The sequence below is a fragment of the Brachycentrus maculatus genome, unplaced genomic scaffold (genome assembly GCF_059751285.1).
Source record: "Brachycentrus maculatus isolate JH-2025_06_01 unplaced genomic scaffold, ASM5975128v1 h1tg000207l, whole genome shotgun sequence".
NCBI lineage: Eukaryota > Metazoa > Arthropoda > Insecta > Trichoptera > Brachycentridae > Brachycentrus > Brachycentrus maculatus.
The window spans coordinates 233,265-249,160 of record NW_028280958.1 but is presented as its reverse complement, the minus strand read 5'-3'; the positions used below and the strand labels follow the sequence as shown (position 1 = coordinate 249,160).

The following is a 15,896-nucleotide window of genomic DNA, read 5'->3' as shown; positions in this document are numbered from 1 at the left end:
ATATGTGACGAACTGAATGATCTCGCCATTTTCAGAATATGTGAAATGAAGGAAGATCCTTGTGTGCATATTTGCTTATTGATAATTAGGTTTGTACATAAAATTATGCATACACTTCTCGATTAAAGTAGCTAAAGCTTCTGAAACTAGTCGTGTCTAATAAAATAAACATCAATATGTGGTATTATATGTATGTACAAGTGTTTTTTTAACAATTAGCATGTCATTCCACAAAGTTAATGCCGAATCAATAAATGATATAAAAGTATGAAATTGGCTTTCATTTACTTGTAACTGTTTTAATTATTATTAGTGTTATTGCTTTACACTGCCTTTTTACTGCACTCGGCCACACGTTGACGTGGCTCAGTCTGGATAAATGGAAAAGAAAGAAACGAGAAAGCTCACATTTCTAATAAACTTAGTTTTACAATACTTATGGGTATACAACATTTTACCAGCATTCGTGAAGTTCACGCTATGCCATGAGCAATGTATAGTATTGCGTGTGTGACTGTTACTTGTAACAGATGCCGCTGCCAATGAGGCAAAAAATCTTTTTGTTTTAAAAAGAACATGTTTCACGAAACACAGGTGTTTTCATCTAAATTGCGTTAAAATTCTAAATCAATCGGCGAATAACTTTCAGTGATATGAGGTTCTCAACAAACGAACATTTATTTCATACGACTCTTGAAATATTTTTTGTAAGTGATTCCAAGAACCAATGAATGCCACGAATAAGTACCAAAATTCGGGCAAAGCAGCTTTAAAAAGTTTTTAGGAAAATAATGAAAAGCGGGTCATAAAAAATATCTTGTAACATGAAATGGAAAATGTATCAATTGTAAATGAATTATGAAAAAATGATCGTTACACGTCTACTTAGACCAAGTTTTTCAATCCACCCTCTTTGAACCACCATGAAATAATAAAAAAGTTTAACCCAATATTTGGAAAGCAGATCAGCGCAGCAAAAAATTAATGAATAAGGTTTTTTTCTGTAAAATAAATTATCAAATTTCCATAAAAGTAAATTGGGAATTTTTAAAAAACATCTTTTAATAAAAAAAAACCTTCATAATCATGTATGTATAATATTTGCGCACGATAAACTATGGTAAAAATATATTGATCTTTCTAAATATTTCTGATAACATGTTTTTTTTTAAATGTAGGTATGAGGTTGAATTCATTATTAATGTGAGAATCTCTTACCATATTTGTCTTCTCAAAGCCCTTCAAAATGATCATAAATGAGTGTTTTCAAACAGTTTGGAAGCATTATAAAGTTGAATAAATCATCTAGAAATTTTTGTTTTGTAAAATAATATAACTTTTTTCGTAGAAATGAGTTATGAGAAGGTATAAAACCTTAAAAGTTTAAATGTTTTTACTGTAGAATCTAACATATTGACATTGTTTAATTGTCTTAACGAAAACTATGAATCTTGAAGGATCGTTTTTGTAAGTAAAGACGGAATAAACCGAAGCCTTTTTTTATCACGTGAGTGTGTATATTAAACGTAGGTACATATTTTCTATAAACACTTGGTGCTTTAAATTTTCTCTGAACTGAAATGTAACGTTATACAGCAGTCATGAAGTACCGTGTTTTCTAATCCACGTATTAAAATTTGAATATTTCAAAAAAATATATTTTAATGTTAAACGTAATTAATAAAGTAAATAAAAAATACTCGGTAAAATTCCTTAATTCATTTATTTAATAATTGATCATATATTTTATGTTTGTAAAAGCTTTGTGCCAAAATATTTCTGTTTCTTACTACTAATTCCCGCGTTAGTTAGGGTGTTACCGTATTCATTTTATATTTCGCTCATTTGGTGCAACAATGATGTATTTACACTAAAAAAAAAACAAGTTTAATATGTCAAAAAGTGCGGATGGCTATTTACATCACATGGACATGTGTGGTAAAATGCTGTGAGATGGCTCGAGTGACATTGTAGAATTGAGTAGAATGGTGCCATTTCTGTTGCTACAACGTTCGAATAGCATATCCTGTAATATTTCTAAATATTGTAATTATGCCATTGTCGCACCAAATGAGCGATTTGATGTTTAGTTTTGCCCGAATACGACCAGTCAAAAATTAGTAATTTCGGAACAGCATGATCAATAGAAATTTCAGTCGGAACAACATCATTCGAGCCTGTGATAGATTTCAGTTAGACAGTGATGTATTAAAACTCGCAGGTATTTCTGGAAAGGTGGCAGCTAGGCCAGCGGGTACCGGGAGGGGGGGAGACTAGGATTACGAGGGTAGGGGTGGGAATCATATTGTTGTTGATGGAGGAAAACCGACTGGCGAGGGGAAGGTTTGTCAGAAAATTTATGATTCCCGAAATTCGAGATTTAGTAGAAATGCCAGAACAATCAGGTTTTGTAAATTATTTCTAAAAATAAATCATCTGATTGATGTTGTGGTATAATATATACTTAAATACATACTGCTACTATTTTCATCACGCCGTTTCTCTACAGGGGTAGACAGAGAGGATGGAACGCTGCACTCATCTGTCCTGACATACACTCCTAGTTTCTTTCACATCTATACATCTAGTCATGCATGCCCTCCGATTACGTAGACTTTTGACACCACAAGGTTCTGATGAATCTGGTTGTGTGAAGTTTTTTGGCTGACCCTGTTAACATTTTATAAATATATTATACTATTTAGTCATTCTTGCGTTATCCATCTGCTCTACATGTTCAAATAACCTTAAATAACTCATCTTTATGTTTTCAACTATCCCTAGTTTAGCCTTACTTTCCTTTATTGTTAGACAAAAGTCCTTCTATTGTTTTCATATATGAAAGGAATCCTAGCACATAAAAATTTAACTGCTTTGCTCAAATATAAAAACACGTATAGGTAATACCATTAAAAAAAAATAACAGATTATTGTACGTCTCTGTATATAAGGATTTGTAATATTAAATTGATTAAAAATATCTACTTCAGCACTGTATATTATTTAGTTCAAAGAATGAATGAAATCAATAAAAAGATGTTTGAATTGAATAAACTAACATGAAAACCTCCATAAGCTGATTTTACGTTCTGTTGTGTCCCTTGTTAGAGGTCCAAATAGGAGATATAATGATATTCTGAAAACGTCCACTGTAGAAATAGGTACTCGAGTATTTGTGCCTTATTTTTTGCACTTTCAGGAAAGGTACTTCAGGAATCTCTCTTTCGCACCTGACCGGGTTTTGCTGGCGGGAAAAAACTCAATTTACCCCTTTGGGTATATCCACCCCTATAAATGGGCAGGACGGCGGGGGGTGGATTTCAGGGCGGCATATTTCGCTGATGGGCCGATCTCTGATGAATATTCATGACAGCTTTAATGACCGTCCAGAGGCATCGTGGATAAATGACTTTTTTAATCGAATCCTGGAAACGCACGAATGATGCAAAAAATTACTCACTTAATAAAACAACACTTCCCTTTTGGTCTTATCTCATTTATTATTCATATGAGCTTTATAAGATAACTGACGATAGAATTTGAAAAGATTTTCTTGAATGTTTTCCGCAGATATGTACTTTGTGGCACATTTTTAAACTTTATAAAATTAATTAACTTTGTTTTCACCAATTTTTTTAAGTGGTGAAAATAAAGTTTATTAATTTATTATTAGATTAAAACCAATATTTTTAGCTTTTCCACTTTTTTATTTGACCAGCGACCGGGTTTCGTCGTTACCGACATCATCAGACTGGTGAGAGGCTATACAAATTGTTATGTTATATATAAAAGAAGGCAGGAGTTGATAACCATGATTTGATATAATTTTATGAGAAATTAATTTAATTTGAGTGAATTTAAGTATTGTATGATATTTAAAAAAAAAAAAATATTTTTTTTAAATTTTTTTTTTATATAAATATCATACAATACTTAAATTCACTCAAATTAAATTAATTTCTCATAAAATTATATCAAATCATGGTTATCAACTCCTGCCTTCTTTTATATATAACATAACAATTTGTATAGCCTCTCACCAGTCTGATGATGTCGGTAACGACGAAACCCGGTCGCTGGTCAAATAAAAAAGTGGAAAAGCTAAAAATATTGGTTTTAATCTAATAATAAATTAAAAATGCAATTCCATCACGAAGTGTCAGTGGATAATATAAACCTATTAAAAAGTTTATTAATTATATTAAGTTTTATTTGAAAAGAGTTTATTTTTCTATTTATTTACTAGGGGTACCGAGTGTGATTAAATATAAAGGAAAAAAAAGTAGACACATTACCAATATGTTTAATTTACCATACTTGTGGGTGTAGTATGTAATAATAATGTTTTAGCAAATTTTAAATAGAATGCTGTCCGCTAAAACCAATATTTATTATTACGTTTGATGTTGTTACTTTTAATAGATGGTGCTGTGTAGCGAGTATTACACAGGTATTTTTAAATATAATACATGAACAGAATAATAATACTTGAAAATACAATAAGATTTCGAAAATAGCGACATTGGTACATTTTTAAAAAATGTAATCATTTTAATAAGTTCAATGTTTTTCATTGGCGTTTCTTGGTGGAACTGTATTTTCTATAATAAAACAAAAACTATTTAGCTTTTCCTAACTTTATTTTTCAACAGTCTTATGATGTCGGTAGCACGGATGTCCGGTCACTTATCTATATTTTTTTCTCAAGTTACCTTATATTACAACTAATATACACTATTATTTACACTTGATTTACATCATCTGTGATTCATCACTGATTCATTATTGTTATATCTATTTTTCTTAAGAACTATTCTCATCGCTCTGTTTTGTATAATTTCAAATTTATTGAAATTTCCTGCATTTGCCAAAAATAATATTGTAGAGCAGTAATCTATATGTGGAATAATGATTTTTTTATAAATGAGTTCTGCAGTGAAATGAAAATGCAAATGAAATAAATGTAGAAAAAGCTATTTATTCGTTTTATTGTATAATCTTAATAAGGTTTATTAAAGAATTTTATTTTATTTTATTTCATTCATGTTTACATCTTGGTCGGTGAAATTTCAATTTCGTATTCATGTAAAAAATAAGACTTTCATCGTAATAAAATTCGTATGACAAATTATTAAAGCTATGTGGGTAATTCAATGATTCTCCGAACAAAGAATGAGATACTTCGACGTAATAAAAAATACGAATGAAGAAAATAACTCATCTCCGGAAAGCTTGACGTTCCATTGTCTCTTGACAATTCTTCATATCGAATAATAACGTACGCCGGTGCCACTTCATCGCGTAAGGATATTTAAGACTTCTTAATTTTGCGTTACGTCCTTAATCATATATGAAACATGTTCGTAATAGGTTTTTATTGCTTTTCTTATTCATATTGTATTTAAAGAAAATCTAAGCGACCCCAGTTATGCATTTTTCTTATTACATTCCATATATATTTTTTTTGAGTATAACTGTTTCCGCCGGCGCTTTGATAATCAATAGTTGGTTTAGAATTGAGAGTGGAATTTCAAAGACGTCACATTTATAACGTACATTTCGTTACATGAATGAGAAGAAAGATATAATGTAGAGAGAAGGAGAAAGGGTGTTATATATTCCGACACCACGAGAGTGGAGCAAAAATATAGCGACGTATATACAACGATATAAAGCGATATTATATTATAATTTATGATATAATAAAATTGAAGCGATAGCAGTGTTTAACTTTAACACTTCTTAATATTTTCCTACAATTTTCCTTTTACAACTATTTTGTAAAATAGTGAACTAATTCATAAATTTTAAAAGGACTTACATTACTTTTTTAGTTTTTAATTTTAGAGGTTATTTTTTATTTGTTTATTTTTTATTATTTAAGCCATACAAAGTTAAGCCAAAGTCGACATCACAGTTGGCGTAATAAATGCTATGTCTAGCCACACTCGACATAAGAGTGGCAAGGGATACACTTTCCAATTCATTTGTAGGGCAAAAACTATAAATGAATTAAAAAGTTTCTCCGACCGCCCTCTACAGATGACTTTTGAAAACTTGAAGAAAAATACAATAGCACGTCTTTTTAATACTGGAACATTATAAAATACAGTAAAAAATTGCAATACACGTATGTTTCTATTCAACTGATAATTGAAAATATCAATTCTAGCGTCAAATTGAATTCCGTTGGTGCATTTCGTCTGCGAGTCTGCGATTGTTGTAGATTCCCGCATCTTCCTCTCTCCTGCTCCCCTGGCGCACTTCACCGTCGTCTGCTTCCCGCCAAAACTGCAGGGAATTAATGTGAAAACAAACATGGCGGCCGTCAGACGAAAATGGATTATATTTCACAATCAGTCGCCGGCTCCCGCATTTCTAGGATTACTGTGAAATTGGAATCTTTTTCCAAGGGAGACAGACTGTTTTGAACTAGTTGTTTAGAATGGGGTGTCCTAACGAGGAGATGTGAATGGACTGCCATTTTTGTGAATTTTTTCCTGTCACTTAATATTTTACAGATGTCAGCCCGAAACTCCGACTGACGCCGACGTATTTTTTGAAAAAAATCTTCTAGTATTGATAATTGTATCTTATTTTCCATGGTAACTTGACATTTCCTTATTTCCTTAGTACGTGTACTACGCCGTGATGAATTTGTCATGTCTCTAATTGATAAATTTGTAAAATATAACGTTTTTGCAAAAAAATCAATTGAAAACTTGGTACGTCGTTTGGATACTCTTTACTTGTTAAGTAAGATAAACTCTAGAATTTTTCTTAAATACATAAAGTTTAAATACATCATATTCTCGGTCTTTAGAGCTTTTCCATCTGAAAAGTTTTCTTTACGGAATACAGCTTAAAAGTTTATCAACCTATTATTATTGATCCCGTATCAAAACTCTAACTAAGATTTTCTCTAAACTCTAACTTTATTTTATTTTTTTATTATTATTTTTATTTATTAATTTGGCTTTACTGACACTCATTTTTTTTGGATGGATTTGGATGAATTTATATTAAGAACCAAGGAATATGTAAATTAATATACCCTGACTAGCTTCCAATTCAATTAAACATAACCAACATTTTATTAAAAAATCGCGATATTATTTTACAGTTTTGTCATCCCCTTACGATGATAATCAAAACGATAAATTGTTTTCTACAGGACATGACAGTTTTCCCAAAATCTTTTAAAAACTTCACCAGAGTGAGAAATAATTCCCTCCCGGATAAATAATTCATCGTGCGTTCCGAGAAATATCCGCTATTTTCTATTTTTTCCACTATCGCAGATTAAATGTATTTTTCACGATTCTGCTCCTTATTGTACGTGTGCTCGGATCCCACTAAAGCGGCACAGTATTCCCAGAATAGTGTTATGATTTAATCAAATGAAAAACAATATTGCTTTATTATTGTTGACAATAAAGGTGTTTATGGGAATGAACTGGCACTATTTTTTCAGGCGTAAATAAATATATAATAAAGTTTTTATTGTTTCTGCTTTCACTTTGTGGTAAGGGATGATTACGTTGTAAATGAGAACACTTTACTCAAGTGTTAAAAAAACAAGTGTTCTCAATACAATTTATTATTTTTTTTATGTATAATATACAATAAATTTCATATTATTTTTTCTATATCATCAAAGATGAAGAAGAATGTGCTAGTCTGGGCATTTACGGGGCTGACGACCGTCATAGGCTGGTTCAAGTGATAACTATACACACGTGTAACATTTACCAATTCTACCCATTATTGACAACCACACTACTCAGATTATTGGATGCTCTATATATATGAACCAATTTAGAATCATTGTTGTTGAATCACGAGATCTTCACTAGAGACATATATTGGTGAGATGAAGAAAAGCTCTTTTATTAAGCAGAAATTCTTATATTAGTATGTGAGTTCCGAATCCTGTACTGTAATCACACACACGAGAAACGCCAGAAAATATTATTTAATTTTTTTATTATTTCAGCTTACAATTTAGCTGGTCAAATTATAAGCTAGAATAATAAAACTGCAACTAAATAACTTTTTCCACTTTTATTTTATTTGATCAGTGACCGGATTTTCTTGTTACCGACATAATAATAATAATGACCAAGTTTTTATTTTACTATACGCTATCGATGTTTTTAAATTGCAAATCTAAAAAGCTTTTGTTTTATTATTATTTAGAGACAGCTTCAAAACACATTTGTTACTATACCATATGCATGTTTGTTTCTGACACTCTCATATTGATATTTCGATAATCCCTGTTACCTACTTACAATATTTTTGTACTTATCCATCTTTCATAATTTAATGTTTAATCAAAAAACAATTTAAATTACCAAAATTTAGAAAGCATACCCTTAATTTATGCTAAGTAACTCGCATTATTACTTTTCTTGGAAATAATACAATTTAGTTTCTTTGTTTCTTGGTAAACCAATATTGTTTTATTAATTTATTTACATTAGGAATTTTGTGCCTAGTAACGAGTATTACGTATAACGTGAATGTTTTTTAAACGTGAAGTTATGAAATGAAAAAATTAAATACAAGGTTAAAATAAAAACGTAATGAAAAATTTAGCTGTCTCTCAGACATGTCTCCGCACGTATGTTTATTTTTTAAATATATTTTAGTTTTTGTTGGAATATATATTGATATGTAGTATAATATTTATATCATTTTTTAAAACCCTCTTCTGTTCAAAACCTTTTATTTATTACACAAAAACAGCGTTTTAAGAAAAAATGAATTCAACATTGATGTTACCTAAGTTTGAAGATAATTAAGATGGTAGCTATCAAATATCCCGCCTTAATACAACTGTCCAAATTTAAAACACAGTAAGGGACATTTTTTTCGTAGTACGTTTTTTTGCATTTATGGACTAAGTAGACTCTACTTAGTCCAAAAATGCAAAAAAACGTACTACAAAAAAAGTCCCTTACTGTGTTTTAAATTTGGACAGCTGAATACTACCTGATACTGAAAAAGTCAATATATTTTTTCTTTTATCTTAAAATTAATATTTCTTTCAGTGGAAATTTTCCAATTTCCTTTTTGTAATTCAGTTAATATTTGGAGATTGACTTTACGCGAAGTTTTTATCTTGTCGTGTTTTAAACGCCATTTTGTAACAAAATAAACACATAAATCCGAACGGTCCGTGAATCACAAAAGTTTGTTTTTGTTAATTTCCGCATTTAGGAAGACTGCCCCGAGCGGACTGTTCTTTTGGAATATATTTAAAAGGGCGAGAATAATTTGGATGTTAAATGTATTTTGGCTTTTTGCGAGACAAAGGGAATTATAATAACTCGAGAGGGGTCAAAGCCTTTTAATTAAGTATTATTCTTGATCGTTTTTATTCCGTTTTCACGATATCGCTTTTTTTCTTTTGAAACACAAAATATGAGTATGTGATTTAGTATGAGCTTCCTCAGTATTCAACAATAACACCTCCAAAATATAGTTCTAAAGTAATCAATATTTCAATATCAGTTCAAATTTGTAATATACATTCATGTTTGCCAACATTAAAAAAAAACAATGCTTAGAACTTTTTTTTTCAGGTACGGGATTGTTTTTTCATACAAGTACTAATTTACTTTTAGTTTTTCAAGTACAAAATACAAACTTTGAAAGTACATTAAATTTTTACTATTTTCGATACCTAGAAAAATATCGCGAAGAGGTTATTTTTACAACTGATATTATATTATTTTAAATCAACTTCAAGTTCACGTTATACAGCAAATCTCGGCGGTTATAGATGACATATGAAAATGGTTGTCTTTAAAATTAAGAAAAAAATATGATGTTTATTTAAAAAAATCTATGATTTTTTCGAAGGAGTTAAAACTAGCAAGAGCTTGTTTCACTCTACTGTTTTGTACCAATTGATCTAAATACGATAACTCGTACTTACTACTGTTCAATACTTATAAAATTTATGTGATGACGAATTATTTTGATAAGTCTGGCGGTATGATGCTAAAATATCTAATATTGGTTTCTAAGCTGTGAAAAAATCCTCCATTTAATTGAATTTTACGTTTTACGTAAAATCATATTTTAGAATTAAATAATTGCAATAAGTGTCCGCATTTTCAATCAAGCTTATCCCCGTTGTGAAATCTACAACCTGCAACAGTTAAGAAGTTAATTATACTTTTGTTTTGTCTTTGTACATTGCTTAATAATCTATTTTCTCTTGTCGTTACAGGTGGTCTACAATAACGCGGATATAATGTAAGTTTATACGTTTTTTATATTTTTTAATAAGTTTTTAGTTTATTTCATTAGCCAAATTACCGCTAAAATAGACAATAACGATGTTTAAGATTTGCCTTAATAAACACTTGGCTTCAAATTAAGACATAACTTTATCATTCAAACAGATGAAGATAAATAAAATAGTCCATTGTTAAATTATGTTGTATAAATTTAACGAACAATTCACATTACTAAATTATGAGATTGTGTGTTTAAAGTGGAAAGGCGTTTATAATTCAAATATTTAATTTTTAAAAACCTGTTTCCGGCTATGCGTTGCTGTGGCTCAGTCTGATTTAATGAAAACAAAGAAAAAAAAACACATTTCTAATATATTTCATTTCACAATATTTGTGGGTACCTATACCTATACAATATTTTACCAACTATGAAGAACCTTACTGTCTGCCATGAGTAGTATTGCGTGTATTGCTGTTACGTTAAACAGATGGCGCTGCCATTGCCTTCGAAAAGCTGTCGCTGTAGTGGTGCATAGGAAAATGATCGTTTAACATACAAAAGTAAGGTGATTAGTACTGTGATTCAGGTACCAGTCCAGAATAGTATTTAATAAATATTAGAGTTAAAAAAACAATTATATTTGTTTTGACTCCCCTGAAAATTGAATCCGGACCTCCAGCATAGTTCTTACTACTTCACTATAGTTGCGGAGATTTTCAATGAACTACAATTTAATAATTGATTCGGCAGTCACTTTATGGAAATATTTATCCATTTTTTAATTAAATTTTTCTTGGCAAATACCACTTTTTCTTAAAATCCATTGTGACACCTTTTTTCGAAGCATTCCGCATCATTTTCGATACATTTCGATGCATTCCGCATCTTTCAGTATTTGAAAATGATGCGGAAAGCTTCGAAATACGTGTCACGATAGATTTTAAGGAAAAGTGGTATATATTAAAATTTAAATAAAAAAGTTTAAAAAAACTATTTTTTCTTTTAAAATTCTTTATAATGTTATTCTTTCTTCTTCTTCTTCTTCTGCTCGCCTTGTACGCCTTGTGGCCTGTTTTTAAGAGGGATAAGCCTCCTGCGATGTCGATTCCCAGCTGTCGATCTATCTCTTTAGTGGTCTGCACGGGAAATACCTACCTTGGGGTTGGCCGTACAGTGCAATGTGTTCCATTCTCCTCACATGCGCATACCCATTGTCTCCTTCATTGCCTTCCCCACCTAACGACAACTTCGATATCGCATTCTTTCTATACAAAAATGAATCTTTCTCTTTTTCTTCAAACTGTTTTTCTCTTTAGGACGCAAATTTCTCACGCGTTGCTTTTACCTTTGTAATGCATTTGACGCTCATTGTAGAAGAGTCACGAGTAATAAGAAATAATAAATAGTGAAATGGTTAATGTCTCAGCGGACGTGTGAACCAGTCACCTTTCCAGCCGGATTTATTATTATTACGCCGGCATGATTCAATGTTCCCAGTCTGAAGATTATAGGTTATGTGGTCTATTTTCTTCGGGTATTGGATCCATTAAGCGAAGTCTTCGGATATCTTGCGAGTTTAGGCGTAGGCGGGAAGTGGGCGTGCGGGTTATTATAATATAGTGCTTGTTCCGAAATGACTTACAACCTGTCGCTCTAAACAGGGTTGATATTTATTATTTATGCCTTTATTTATCTATGCCCCCTGCGCCTACTTGATGTTATTATAAAACTAAGGTATTACATTCAGTTAAATTAAACATTAAATACTTGGTTTAAACAAAAAATTAAGAAAGATGTGTTGTGATGGATTGGACATCTGGAACGTATATGAGTGAGGTAAGAACGGTTAAACAAATTTATGAGGCAAGTGTAGTTGGAATAGGAATCAGAGGAAGACCGAGGAAAACTTCACAATCAGGTATGTCATGCGGCCGTGTCAGGAGTCGATAAATCGTCGGGTATTTATAAGGAGATACATGAATGTGGAAGAAGCGAAGAATGTTTGCAAAGACAGGGTACGGCGTTCTATTCTCTCTGCCTACCCCTGCAGGGAAACGTCGTGATGGTTAGTTAGTTTTTTTTTACTTGGTTTAGTGGGAACATAGACAATAATGGCGAGGAATCTCGGAAAAAAAAGCTTTCATGTTAAATCAATTTTTTAATTTTTAATTTTAAATTTCGAAACTATTCGTGTGGTGTGAAATAAAATATAAATCAATTAGTTGTCTTACACAAGAATTACATTTTTAATAATCAACATGTAATTCCACAAAGATAATGCCAAATTAATAAATAGTAAAAATGTTTTGCTGTCATAATAAAATTTTTAAATATCCGTTTCACGATCATAATTTCTCTTCATAATAAAATCAATCAATATTTTCATCTAGTGATGCATGTTAGCTAGTTTTTTTAGATAAAATATAAAATTTCACCCCTGTTTGTTGGTTACTCATCCTTAAGTTAGGAGCAGTAAATAATGTTCGATTAAAAATATTTTCAGTAGCCTGTTTTTTTATTCGTCGTAAATTTTGCCGTAATAATATATTTATAGAAAGGCTGTATGAAGCCAACGTGGACCTATATTCCTGTGTAATTTTACTTTGCTTGATATATCTCGGGTCTTAAAGAAAATGATCCTGGACCTAAAATCTCATGAACCCTTCTAAGGGTTGAGGTTTCCTTTATTATTAACATCCCGGGTCAAGTTTTGGGGTACTAAAATTCCAAGTTATTTTGAAAAGCTACTAACCTATAATCAAAATAACCGACACGTTTTAAAAGGGGTCGTATCAAGAAGTTCTCAGCATCCCGAGGGAGACGTTTTAAATGCTCCCTTTTATTACGTTGTTGCAAAACCTGATACACATGGGTCAAACATGTGGTTGCGGTTTAACTCGGACCGGGATTAATCTGGACGGTCCCTTTTAGGTACCTTTCAACATTGGCTGTGTGAACTTCAAATCAAAACGAGAACTGTAATGAATTTTGCGTAGGTACCGAATTACCACAACGCTGACTTGCTCCCGTTTTATGTTATATCTTGTGTCGCATCCAAACTTGCCAAGAAACTCGACCAATATGTAAAGGCCGGAGAGCCATTGCGTGGGTCGTTAATACTCCGGTATTTTCTTATTGGTTTCTACTTTACAATGTTTGGCAGTTTATATGTTTCATTGTGTCATCACACCTATTTTCAGAAAGTTTAAAGATACTATTTTGTCAATAGAAATAGTTTTGTATTACCGCGTTATCATAATAGATTGGTACTTACCGTAGAACGGGGCTACTTGAACTTTGATGTGTTACTTGAGCCCAGTACAAAAAAAATATTTAGATCGTGGTATCGATCGAAGTATCGTGACAATAAGTGTCAACTGTCAGGGAAACAATGAATCATGTCGATACGTTTATTTTAATAAATCAAACACGTTTTTTTTTGTACTGGGCTCAAGTAACACATCAAAGTTCTAGTAGCCCCGTTCTACGGTACTTATGACGATTAAATCAACAAGTAATACTACTGCAATCCAATCAATAAGTGTTTTATTTTTAATATTAAACATTTTTATAAAACCTTTTATTGAGCTTTATTTCACTACACACGACTAGTTTCGAAAGCTACAGTTGTTTTCATAAACATTATCAATAAAAGGCAACAAATTATTGTTAATATGCTTTTCTAAAATACATCACCAATATTATCTTTTTTCCCACTAAAAAAAGTCCCGCCCCTTCACCCCCCCCTCTAGTCATTACTCGGTCCACCTCTTTATATATCTGAATATTTGTTTGTTTGTTAGTTTTTGTAATCGCCTGTTGATGAAAACCACTGTTGTTTTCGAAACTAGTCGTGTGTAATGAAATTTATCTCAATAAGTGGTATTATACGAGCGTTTAATTTTTAAAATAACCAACATGTCATTTCAGAAAGCTAATGCGGAATCAATAAATAATATAAATTTAGTTACTCTTGATATACCGAGCTGGCATGTTTTTCTAAACATTTTTATTGGCAAATTTCTTGGTTAGTATAGACGCTAAATTACAAGTAAAGATTATATTATATTGTTTTGCGTCAAAATGGAAGGCGTCGGCGCCGCGACGCCTTCGTCTGTCAAAACTTGGGGACCTTGAAACTACAACTCTCAAACTTCGAAATTTTTGTCTAGCATAGGCAGTAGACAGCACAGACCTTTCATATGTAACTTGTAAAACGTTGTTTTATCTATATATCGATAAATATTTTGAAATATATCAATTTAGATGCCATTAATGTATCCACGTCTAAATTTTTGGATGCTCGTGACTGGGGAATTATTGTGATTTTATTCAAACTCATGTAATTGCGATATTTAATAATAAATAGTATGAAATTGGATATTAATCAAGTTATATTTATCGCTAATTAAAAAAATAATATCATTGCATTATTTCATTGTCCTATATACTCGTATATATTTTTTAAAACCCTTATTCGTACCCAATGGTGCATAGGGCACTGCATTATATAAACGCAGTGTTAACTTGATCGTTCACACATGAAGGAAAGGTGATCCCTCCGCTATAGGTACCAGTCCAGGGTAATATTGAATAAACATTGGAGTGAAAAATCACTTACATTTATTTGACCCTCCCCCTGGGAATCGAACCCGGTACATCCAATCGTGCTGACCATTACACTACGGAGGCATACAATTTATACAAAGTATTTTGTTAAAACTTGTAATCTAATTACTAATTCCCACCATAGGAACAGTAAATAATTAATGAAAATTTCTATATATCATAAGTATCATTAAACACGAAGTGCATAATAACGGTCCACAAAGGGTAAATTACCAGAACGAATCGATATAAAGCGAGTTTGAGATAAAAAATACATAAATTGTAACGAAGTTATTACCTTGAGTAGAAATGCATTTATCGAAATTATACACACAGGGTTAACCATTCGGACAATAAACAAACTTTAATGTCAGCATATTGCATGTTCGCAATGGGTTCCATGTTGACACTGGATTGTTATTTTTATTTGATAAAAAAATCGGATCGATCAACGATTTATTTTATGAAATAAATACCATTATTTAAATAGTGGTATTTACCAGGTACAACTTCAAATTAAAATGGATATACAGGGTGTCCCATAATCCAATGTATTCCTTTTAAGGGGTGTTAGGCCAGCTTATGACTCACCAAAAAATGAAAATATGACCTTAGTAAAAGTGCCTTAGTTTTCGAGATATTTCCACTTTTATGAATTTGCCATCTACGCCATCAGTTTTTTAAATGCCATTTTTTCAAATAATCATATTTTAGGATTCCAATTAATGTTTCACGATAAAATAGAACAATAATTTAATTTAACATAAACACTTTTTACTTTACTAAACCAAAGCAATCGTTTTCATCGGAATTCCTAATAAATGAATTAATTATAAAATGAGCTCATTTTTCATTACAAAAACCATATCTTTTTTTTCTAAATTAAAACATGGTAAATTTAATACTGTTTATATTTTATGACGACTAGTTTCGGAAGCTAAGATTCCGAAACTGGTCATTATAAAAAAAAAAAACATTTTAAATTATCGTAGTGCATTATTGAAAATAGTCATTTTAAATAAAAATTGTGCATT

The 15,896-nt window shown here is 31.1% G+C and overlaps 1 protein-coding gene across 1 annotated transcript in view; it reads left to right on the top strand.

Moving 5' to 3' along the window:
• The window catches only part of Tl (toll like receptor), a 277,297-nt gene that overhangs the window by 101,266 nt on the left and 160,135 nt on the right, over window positions 1-15,896 (top strand). Inside the window, exon 3 of the mRNA XM_088263907.1 lies at window positions 10,244-10,269. The gene's annotated coding sequence lies outside the window, so the exon portion shown is untranslated. The remainder of the gene's footprint in view (window positions 1-10,243; window positions 10,270-15,896) is intronic.